This window comes from Ascaphus truei, chromosome 8 (assembly GCF_040206685.1).
Source record: "Ascaphus truei isolate aAscTru1 chromosome 8, aAscTru1.hap1, whole genome shotgun sequence".
Classification (NCBI taxonomy): domain Eukaryota; kingdom Metazoa; phylum Chordata; class Amphibia; order Anura; family Ascaphidae; genus Ascaphus; species Ascaphus truei.
Genome location: NC_134490.1, coordinates 18,842,875 through 18,854,737, shown reverse-complemented (window position 1 = coordinate 18,854,737; position 11,863 = coordinate 18,842,875). Strand labels below are relative to the sequence as shown.

General features: G+C 38.3%; 1 protein-coding gene across 2 annotated transcripts in view; it reads left to right on the top strand.

Moving 5' to 3' along the window:
- Positions 1-6,703: 6,703 nt before the first annotated feature.
- Positions 6,704-11,863, top strand: part of PITX3 (paired like homeodomain 3) — a 56,700-nt gene continuing 51,540 nt past the window's right edge. The window contains exon 1 of one of the 2 annotated variants that reach the window (XM_075610679.1): positions 6,704-6,955. The gene's annotated coding sequence lies outside the window, so the exon portion shown is untranslated. The remainder of the gene's footprint in view (positions 6,956-11,863) is intronic. The other variant, XM_075610678.1, reaches the window with a different exon arrangement.

Here is an 11,863-nt window from a genome sequence, read left to right as displayed (position 1 = left end):
GTTTGCCACTCTGATATTATTTCACGTACGTCACATTGAAGTGTAGAAATGCCTGTGTGGCTGATGTCCCCATGCTGGGGGTTAGGCAGGGATTGTTAGTGGATTTGGGGAATAGCCTTCCAACTGATGTGGTCGGGATAGGCCTATGGCTATCCTAAAATTGAAAGAAAGCCAAGTATCTAATAGGTTTTGAGGGCTTACAACAGATAGGAAAATGGGCAGATGAGGGGGGCCAGGGGTTCCACTCTGCATTCAAATTCTGTGTTAGAAAACTACCTGCATTATGTGAAAATCCTATAAGCCCGCTTACATTGTACACCGCCCTGTTAGAAAATATTTGTTCCGCAAACCCCTAAATAATAAATCCTATTGTTTACTCAGCAGATTATTGCTAACAAAACTGTGTGACCGATCTCAGGCAGTATAGTGTCCTGAGTATGTGGGGGGAACACGTTTAACAAGGCCCCAAACTATACCTCAGTGTGTGCAGCCAGAATGGGGGGCGGTATAGCTGTCACTCACTGTGTGGGAGCTTCCAAAGTCACACCCTATAATGCTTTTGCCACTGTGTATGCAATGCATTGTGGGGAGAGACTTTGGAAGCTCTTTCTGTAATTGACAGCTATACCACCCATACTAATGTGCAGTTTGGGACCTTACTGAGTGAGCAGTCCCCACACGGGCTCAGGAACCTACTATACTGCCTGGGGATCGGACGGTATATATATTTTTGGGCGAGCCCCTTAGAGACACCTCATGTACCACTAGGGGTTCATGTAGTTAAGCTTGAAGGAACCAGACTACTGATTATGATTACTCTGTGGAAGTCTGCAGTATACAGCAGGCTCTGCACTTGTTATCTGTAAATCAAACACACCAGGTCAAGGTCTCGACTTCTACATTTAAAGCTCTAATGACTTGATTCTCAACACCAAGGAAATTTGCTCTCATCCTGTTATGTTTCCTCCATAGAAATCCTTTATTGAAATAGACAGTACAGATATGGCCCACATGATCCACATACACTGCACATTTGATATATTTAATGCCAATCCATTTACCATACTTAGTATTCATTCCCCCCCCCCCCCCATTTTTCTGACTCGTATTTCAGAGGGTCTATGTTAGATATTTTGTGTTTCCCCCGCCACAAAGTTGGGTGCTATTTATATGTACTTATGGAATCTGCAAGGAAGCCTGTGTTTTGCTTACTAGCACAGGCAGTATTTATCATACTACACACTAATATCACAAACTGTACTTTTAGATTGAGGTATAGTCCAGACACAATAATGATCATTCTATTAACTTGTGATTAAATGGAATCTCATTCTAAGTTGGACTGATTCATAGTCGATAGGGACTAGTGTCCTAAATACACAGACGTGGCCTCATATATTTGCTGCTGTCCTCATAGCTTGCTAGTTCCAGAAGAATTTAGAGGTTCTAAATCAGGTGCAGATGTAGATGTCTCAAACAATGCTTTATGCTTAGAACTTGTGTATGAAATGGATCCTGATGCTGTATAGTATACAACACAAATGATAACTACAGGCTTCCCACAACCTGAGGCTTTTTCTACTTAGAAGACTGTGGCTGACTTAATCAGAATATGTGATCCCTCATTGTGGGGAAGACTAACCTGTTGGATAATATTGTGTGTTAAAGGGCTGTGGCATTAGATACAGCTCGTTATCAGCTTGGCCTACCTGGCTACTGTCTGTGTGTTGGGACATACTTAGGTAATATTTTCTGTAGGGGAAAATAGCTTTAGGGGTCTGAATGTGCATGATACCCAGCAGCATTACACAATGCAGCATTTTTATTTCCTTGGAAGGTGTAAATATAATTCAGCTCATACATAATATTTTGCATTAATTACACCTCAAAGTTTGGTAAATGGCTCTGCTTATTTGCTTTTGTTTTTACTTCATTAGTAATCTGACAAGTAGAAAGCAACCCAACTAGTAACATATAGTATGTGTTGCATATAGAAGTTATATTATGCATATTTCTGAGCAATTTATAGAATCGCTACATTTCTCTCTGTATCTCAAACCTTATATGGCTTCTTTTTAATTTGCCTTGTTCTTTATATGTACATGCAAGGTTACACATAATGGAGACTTTAAATAAGGATCATAAATCATGCATTGTTAAATTCAGTGCTGAGGATACAACTTCACTACCTAATCTCTAAAACATGTCACACTGTAAAAGCTTTAGCGTGACCTTTGGCATTGTAAATCCATGCGAAGGATGGCAGAGGACTGACCTCATAAAGAACTGAACGTAGAAATAAGTATCTGAATACACTACAGCTAGCAAGCTGAAAACTCAAGAGGGAAGCTTAGGTGATAGGTGAAATATAAGATAAGCCATGTGTCTCCTGCACTGTTTGGTTGGTTAGCGAGTAGTTATTTAATTAGTATAAATTATTAAACGATGCATTTCTCAAGATCGGCAGATACATTTAAATTGCACCAGTAAACTCGTATAAGAAACGTTGCATGTTTACTTGCAACGTCATGTTTTAAACTAAACCATTTTCTCTTTATGAGATATAAAAATAATTGTTTCCGCTGTTATGTAAAATTATAATTGTATTCTATAATAAGGCAGTATTATTATGGGTATTTGGGCATGTTTACATATTGAACACGTCTTTTGCAATCATTGAATCAATATTTTGCACAGTGTACGTCATCTTGTGATATTGGGGCAGTCAGTAGGAGGCGTTTAGGAGGAGCTACACTGTGCACATATAATGGGATGTACCAATGTTTTGCAATCTGTTATCTCCATCACATACGTGTCTTCCAGGTCTGAGTTGGCATAAGGCTCTTTATTTATTTATTTATAAAATATTTTACCAGGAAGTAATACATTGAGAGTTACCTCTCATTTTCAAGTATGTCCTGGGCACAGAGTAAAACAAATAATACATGACTAATGGACTAATGAACTGAGCCAATTAAACTGTAAAGAACTCTATTAAAACCAACTCAGTGTATGCTGCTTTGGTTGTCCACACCTGTAATCCCAGCATCTGATGTTTGAAGATGTCACTCTTGGTAGAGGTCAAAAACAACCTGTCTTTGCACCTATTGTATTATAATTAAACATATTGTATTGTCTCTTTTGTAAAGCGCTGGCTACATTATTCTCCCACTACAAATAAAAATATGCATACATGTAATTACGGAGTAGCCCCCCTCCCACACCAGTAACTTCTCACTACTCCCTAGTCTTATTTTTGCTCTTCTGCAGCTGGTGTTAGATCAACAAGGTAGAAAGTGGGTCCTAGGAAAGTGGGGGGGTGAGGGGGGGAGCAGGAAATGAGGGGGGAGTTTTCTATGTTGTATCTTTAAGATGCTTACATTCTGAAGCTCTTTACAGTGTTAAACAGGGCACTGTTTTAGTTATATTTTTAATAGAGGAAGGAAAATCAAAGGCTGTAACTATAAGGAAACAATTATCATGGCCATGCAGAGGTTAAGGTTCACTTTCACAGATTTTTTTTTTAATGTTTACATGACAACCAGCAGGCATTACAGTTGCAGTATAGGAGTGTTTGCCTGTATTTGTATTTTATTTAATAAGGCCCTTATTCACAAAAAGTGAGAAGTGGATTAACACAGAGATAATGATCATTGCTTCAGTGTAATATTCTGCATCACTAACTCTGTTACCCTGCTTCTCTATATATATTGAATGGAGACCTAAGTGTTATTGTCACAGTTACAGAGACAATATGGGCAGTTTGGGTGCATTGGGAACCTCAGTGTTATTAGAGTGATAGTTATAAAAGGGTGAAGAGTACAACTGGTTTTTTTCTTTACAAACGTAGGGTTTTATTGCCTTTTTATGTATACACGTGCAGTTCCTCATTCTTATTAAAGAAAATTGGATTTATTTGAGAAAAAACATTCCCTCTTATTTATACTAATTATATGGAGATATTTCTATAATAAAGTACAAAGAGCGCTGCACCAATATTGAATAAATGTGTTATTTTTTATATATATATATATATATATATATATATATATATATATATACAACAAGGGAAAACAGGGGAAAAGGGGGGGGGGGGAACCCTTGCTACTGCCTAGACTAAGGTGCTACAATCAGGGGAAATAACTGAACAGCTAAACTAAAGAAAAGAACCCCTATGTTGAGAGCACTCTAAAAATGGCTGGTGAACTGATATCACTGGACCAGGGGCCTGGAGATAAAGGTAAGTATACTAAAATAGTTGTAATGGTGAATACATTAAAATAAACTTTATTAGGAGGAATCCTCAATTAAAATACAGTGGATAAACCTCTGTGTGAGGTATACCTGAACAATATAGCGAAATATTAAAAAGAGGGGGGTGTTTAATAGTGGAATAAAAGGTAATTGACCACACTGAAAACAAACAAATCTCTCAGTCACACCGCCAACCAATATGTGGTTAATGAGTGACACAAAGAACGGGTTAATAGGGGTGAGCCACAAACCGATGGAATCTGTTATATGTTCGTATGACTGGCTAGAGGCTCAGCAATAACAGATTGGTAAGATCACAGTGTATCAAGCCTTCCTCATGGAAATATCTCAAGATGGACACACACTGTATGTCCATTAATGTAGATAGGGAGTAGACGGAAGCTAGGATGCTTCTATAAGGACGTCATAACCCACATACGCAGATAGATTTCATCAATATGTTTTCTGTCTGGCCAAAATGTTAAACTAAAAGACCATTTTATTTAATAGATATCTATACATATATATTTAGGCACTGTACCGTGTATAAGTTTCACTGGATGTGCACTGAGCTCTGTCTGTGTTTCATGTTCTGTCTCTGGTTTTAAATATATAGTGCCATGCTCAGTAGCACTCCTCTGTGACACTTATATGTTTATATATATGTTGTGGTTATTTTGGGGGTTCAATATGAGCTTGCAGGTTTCCTGTATGCATATCAGTTCACCGGCCATTTTTAGAGTGCTCTCAACATAGGGGTTCTTTTCTTTAGTTTAGCTGTTCTGTTATTTTTTATACCAAGCATAGCACCACAATTTTTATACATCCGCCACTCACTGCACAAAAAAATGTTTCTTTAAAAATACAATGTGTGACACGCAATAAAAAAAAGACTTTATTTTTAATCTCTGCTTATTTTTTGGACCTTATAAAATAGAGGACATTTTTCACAGGGCGGCATTTGATGAGACAGGACAGAGGGAGCATATCACTGACACTTTGAGGTCTGCGCTATCTGGATGGGTGTGCGTGGATAGTCTGACTTGGAGAAGGCTATGACGCCATAAAGCCAATACACCAGTTCCAGCAGCCACGGTCACCATTTGGACTCCTATGTATCCTATCTGCCTCATACCTACATATGTTTGGGAGTATTTAATCTGTATTTCTTATACCTTATAGTAAAATATGTTTTGCTATGCCCTATGGACTATGCACAACTTTTTACTAAAGCACTATGTACTTTTCTCTTGTATCTTTGAAGTAATCCTGGAGGACAGCTTCAACTACACACAGTATCTATTCAATAACAAAGTATTATCTTTGAAAGGATTGAGAATCTTCTATCAGCTGCTTTTCTTTCCCCCTCATTTTTTTTAAACATACAGGCAGTCCTCGGTTATCCAACGGAATCCGTTCTGGAAGTAGCGTTGGATAATGAAACCGTTGTAAAGTTAGTCCCATGTTAATCAGTGGCGGTGAGCGTTGGATAACGCATTCAGGCATCGGATAACGCATTCCGGCGTCGAAAAACGGTCCATAGGGTTGCGTTGGAAATGCCATTCGTTGTAAAGTGAAACTTTGGATAGCGAGGACTACCTGTATTGCACTATTTGTGGGGGTTTTCTGTAGTAACAAAGGAGGGAGAGGGAGTAGGTGGTTTGATGCCTTTTAATGGACCAACAAGTAGTTTATATGTTACAAGCTTCTGAACCTCTCAGGGTCCAAAGCCACACCCGATGAAGGACCCTGAGAGGTTCGAAAGTTTGTAACCTATTTACTACTTGTTGGTCCAATAAAAGGTATCATACCCCCTACTCCCTCTCCCTCCTTTGTTACTATGTGGAAGAAAGGACCAACACGGCTACCCACCCTTCTTTGCAGTTTTTTCTGTGTTTGTCTCTTTATACACCCTGGGAGGATTTGCGCCCTGTTACATTTTTTGACATTTAACATAGGAAACAATTTTATGCTATTGATTAAATACCTAATACATCAATATTATGGACACATTTAAATAAAAAAAAAAACAGATAAAAGCACAGAATATTTAGTAGGCGAATCTCCAGCATTGATCTCATTTTCATTATATATTCATTTGTAAATGATCGAAGTTGAAAGTATAAAGGAGAAGAGAAGAAATTAAAAAAAAAGCTGCAGAGGAGCAGACGGAGTAAGTACTTATAAATCACATCCTTGCTTCCTCCTGAAAACGACATAAGTTGTGACTCATTTTTCCCAAGCCAAAATGATCTGAAAGTGGCTGCAGGAACCAGGCGCCTCTGCATACAGTGTGCACAGTGGGGGCGTGTTTAAAAGGACAGCCCTTTAAATGAAGAGGGGTTTCTGATTGGCCTCTGTTCGGGTGGGCGGGGATTCGTGCATCACAGCTGGATTGGGGCGTGGCTTGACGTTGAGCATCTGGAAAGGGGCAGGATCACTATGCAGAACTCATTGGCTCTGGCTGGGGGCGCCTGCTGCCTTCAATAAAGTGAATGGCAGTAGTGAATGGGAGCCAGTCGCCTGGAATCTCTCCTTCACTCTCCATGTGAGAAAAAAAAAACAAAAGCTTAACAGGGACCAGGGCGCCCAGGAAACCAGGGAGGACTTACTATCTGAGCAGCGAGCAGCCCAGGGTATCCTGCAAAGGGGCACATTTATCTACAGCCAGGATTAACCCCAGAAAGCCTCTAAAACTACTGTAAGTGCTTCTGTCTAATCTCATTTTAAATAGTAGAGGGAAGGAAGAAAACGAATCGTGTGTGTGTGTGTGTGTGTGTGTGTGTGTGTGTGTGTGTGTGTGTGTGTGTGTGTGTGTGTGTGTGTGTGTGTGTGTGTGTGTGTGTGTGTGTGTGTGTGTGTGTGTGTGTGTGTGTGTGTGTGTGTAAGGTAGAAAACGAATCTCGTTTCTATATATGTGTCTGTGTGTCTGTGTGTATATATATATGTATATATATACACACACAAACATACTAGATAGGACAGGTGATAGATGATACACATGCACATCTAATAAAGAGATTTACACATGTATAATGTATTGTTGGCATAGTCCATGTTTAAATGTAAAAAGTTGTATCTTTACATCCAACAGGTCATCAGAATTTGAATTAGGGATGAAAGGAAATAGGGGAGCGGAAAGGTTTTCCTCTTTATCCCTAAACAGATTTCATACGATTTGATATTCCATTTCTTAATGACTTCTCTGCTCATCTTGGGGGCCCTTTAATAACACAATTGAAGGTTAATTTCACCCTGTCCTAAAACATGTTTTGCTGCTGGATTTAAATCTCTGATCCCTCATCAAGTAAAGCGATATTTGAGCCATCTTTCCTTCACATGTCAGCAGTTTGAGTACCAAAATCTGATCCTGTTTACTCTGCTAAATCCAGGGAGAGATGAACCTTTACAACTGGAATTATCCCTTAATAATTTGTATTAATCTCTGGAAAATCCTGAGTTGGGGAATGAAAGGTAGGGTGTGGGTGCAGAGGATTGCAAAGCATTTACTTGGGACCTAGCTAACTGAGGAATAAAAAAAAAAACAGTTCTGGTGCTTTAGACAGCTGCAGGAGAAATGATATTTATACAAAGTACAGACTCCTGTTTACAATAGAAGTGAACAATTCTCAGACTGCACAGAAAACTATTTCTCTGAGATCTCTTGCTCTGCTAGTTGTAGAGCAGCAAAAATGCACAAGGAAAATTTATTTTGTAAATATACTGAAATACAAGTAAACATATTAGAATTTATAATATGTGGCAAAACATAATCATTGCTACCATACAACCTCTTTTAATAAGATTCACATTTGTGAACAGAATTTATTTTTACTGGACTGGAAAAGGAAATACTTTAGATAGAATTTACAAGAGATATGCAGAAAACAACACAAAACAGCCAGCATAAAAATACTTACTATTAGTATCATGTAAACATTTCCATTCGCTTGATTTCGGATGATTTCTGATAAATTAATAGGATTTAATTTTGAAATATATTTCGTTGCCCCTCTAACATAAAAAAAAACAAATATTTAAATAGGTATAGAACAAGGCGGTAGTTGACATTTTTCAAGTATATATATATATATTACACATTCATTAACCAACTATTATAGAGCAAATATTGTTTTATAAAATAGGGAAGAAAGTTTTGCATTTTGTATTTATAAACATATATATTAGATAGATAGATAGATAGATAGATAGATAGATAGATAGATAGATAGATAGATAGATAGATAGATAGATAGATAGATAGATAGATAGATAGGACTGTACACATAACTACGCATATCTGCATAAGCTCACTTGCTAAAAAATGAGGTTTTGCTGTAAATAATTCTGTAACACTTGCACTAAATATTTTGTGTGCAGAATTTTATACTAATAGAAATGACAGATTTGTTTAGAATACTTTCTATAACAGCTGCAGTATTGAAAGATCTGCTGGGCAATGCAGCTGCTCCATTCTGGCATGCCAAGCATATACTATAGGAGCGCAGGGGACTGAGGAAGAAGTGTTTTAAATAGATTATCAACGTTTTAAACTTCCCATGTATATGTGTACTGTATGTATGTATGTATACACACACACAAACACACATACTGTATAATGTGCGATCCCTGAATGTGTACTATAATATTTATCTATCTTTGTAATCTTTTCATCTGTACATTTTCTGAATGTTTAATGTTAAACGAGCTATATCAACAGATGAGAATTACAAATAGAACTTGATGTGGGATGTGTGATACATGCAGTTTTCTCTTATGGTTTATACATGGTTCTACCTCTCCAGTGCCAGTTCAACCTGTGCAAAAGAACTGATGGAATGCAATACCTGTATTTATCTAAAAAAAAACTAAAAAGGGGGATATGTATGTATGCATATTTTTTTATAGCGCCTACCAGGTACTGTATGCAGCACTGTACAATCTTTATAAGTATGACAACACAATTACAATACAGTGAATATAATAATACAGATGGGATACGTGCACCAAGACAATTGTAACATTAGGTGACCCTGTCCAGAAGAGCTTACAATCTATTTGGCATGTGGGGAGGGCATATAAGTGCATATAGTATGGCATTTTTCAGACTGGATTTTCCCTCCTTGCAGCTGTGTTCGTGGGATCCCGTGGGATATTATGGGAGAAGCTTCAGTTTGTTTGCTGCTTTGTTAAATCTATTTTTCAGGGGCTAGCAAATGCCTGTCCAATTGGGCACACCTGTCACCCTTCATGGTTTCTCTGTAAAATTGATGAGTGTTACAGGAAGGAAATGATTGCTAAAATCTGTTCTCCAATATTTCATGATTTAACAGGAACCAGATCTGGCCTCTCTAAGCCACAGAAACTGCAGGAGAAAGTGTTCACGAGGGTGCACTTTATCAGCAATAACACATACCACCCAGAGTTGTCTCAGTCCCTGCAGTATATTCCTATCTATTAACCACATGATGAATAGTTCCTCTTCTAAATAGCACTATTACCAGTCAGTGGTTATAGCCATCCATATTACCAGCGTGCAGTCATTATAAGACAATGAAGCATTTACACGTGTTTGCCAATTCTACTTTTAGCCAATATAAAGTGCAAGGGTCGGTTGTTATTTCAAACTTGCAAGGAGAGTATTAAAACCATTTAACTTTCAAAGAGGCCTCCAACGCATTGCAGAATATTCTGGAAGCAAAGGAGTTACCCAATTAATCTAAATCAAGGGTCTCAAACTCAGTCCTCAAGGGCTACCAACAGGCCATCTTTTATGGATATCCCTGCTTCAGCACAGGGGGCTCAGTCTGATTCCCCCCCCCCTGTCCTGAAGCAGGGATATCCATAAAAGCTGGCCTGTTGGGGGCCCTCGAAAACTGAGTTTAAGACCCCTGGTCTAAATAAACAAATATAACTATTTTTAAAGCAAACTTACCCCATATTTATTATTGAACTAAGAACACATGCAAAACATAATGTGGCAACTTCTACAAACATCTACAGATTGTATCTATGTACTCCAGCAGAAGAGAGAGTATCTCCTTGTATTTATGTATAAATAGACTAAATAATGACCCGTACTGTGGAATACAAAACTCGGATCTGTATATAATATCATTTGTGTAAACATTTGAAAAATAAACTATATTCTTATATTTATAAGACACGCAATGTATTAAAGAAGACACGCGCTGTGATCTTTAGAAATTAGAATTAAATTGAGAATGTATTAATTATTCAACGGGACAGGTAATTTAGGGGGCTATTAAGATTTAACACAATGTGCAATGTGAATAAATGGTACCAAGTTGGATCTAAATTAGTGATATAATATTAAAGTTCATGTATATACAGATTGATCTGGCAGAAAAGTGGATTCCTTTTGTTTTTACAACTTGTAACGATAACTACTTAAGCAAATAACTGATGTTATTTAAGAAAGGATTTATATATTTTTTTAAAAAGATAACTTTTTGATAAAATTAGGGAGGCTAAAATCAGAACTACGCATTTAAAAAGCAACCTGCCCACTCCGAGCCTGAGCTCTGATAAATAAATGGGAGCTGATTTTATCCGAGCCTGAGCTCTGATGTGATAAAAGGTGAGAGGTGAATGTATCCGACCCCAGGTCTGATCAAGTAAGAAGATGAGAGATGAATGCTGTAGACCTGAATTTAAGTTCTGATCTATAATGATATAGGAGGTGAATATATCCGAGCCCGGGCTCTGATGTAACCAGCAGAATAATTGATCAGAGCTTGAGCTGTAGTTAGAACCTGCAGGAGACCATCTAACAATGGGGCTGTTTCAGAGAAGGTGTCACGGTGTGTACAGGCCACCCAACTATTAAAATAACCTATCCCAATAGTTATGGGACTAGACACTAAAACACACGCGATCTTACTAAGACAATCTAGAAATCAGTGCAGAATAAATCATGGCAAGTTCAACACAAGTGGCAGAGGTGGATTACATCCTATAAACCCCAATCAGATGCACTTTGCTTCCTGGGTTAACACCCCACTGTAAAATACATGACCAGCCATGGGATGTCACTATGGGATCTCAGCAGTGATTGTATTAACTCTATATTCTGCTTGTTGTGAGGACTTGGAGAACCCAAATGAGATGATGAAGGGTGTTGGCATCATTTTAGGTTGCTTTAAAGAGATGTAAATGGAGCTAACATAGGACATTCCTGTATATCGCACACATCATGTGAGCACCTCTGGAAAACTTGTAGAAACATTAACCCTTTCAATGGTAGAGGGGCCTGCAACACATTGCTGAGCAGTGGCAGTGAAAGGGCAATCTTCAGATTTTAATATCTGATCTGTAACCGGAAGAAGCTGGGTAACTGATTCCACCAAGTTACCAAACCCTGGCCCCCTCTTCTGAGAGATCCCACCAGAGCACAATAGAAAGCTGTATGTGGGGAACAAAGGCGATGTGATCTGATCTGGGTTCAGCTCTGGTCATCCTGCTGAGGCCAGAAAACTGACAGCTGCAGGTGCTGGTAACACACACACAAGAACTGGGGCCTCAATGGGCTAATGGGAATGCTGAGACACACAGTCCCATAGGAGATAACAATATATATATATATATA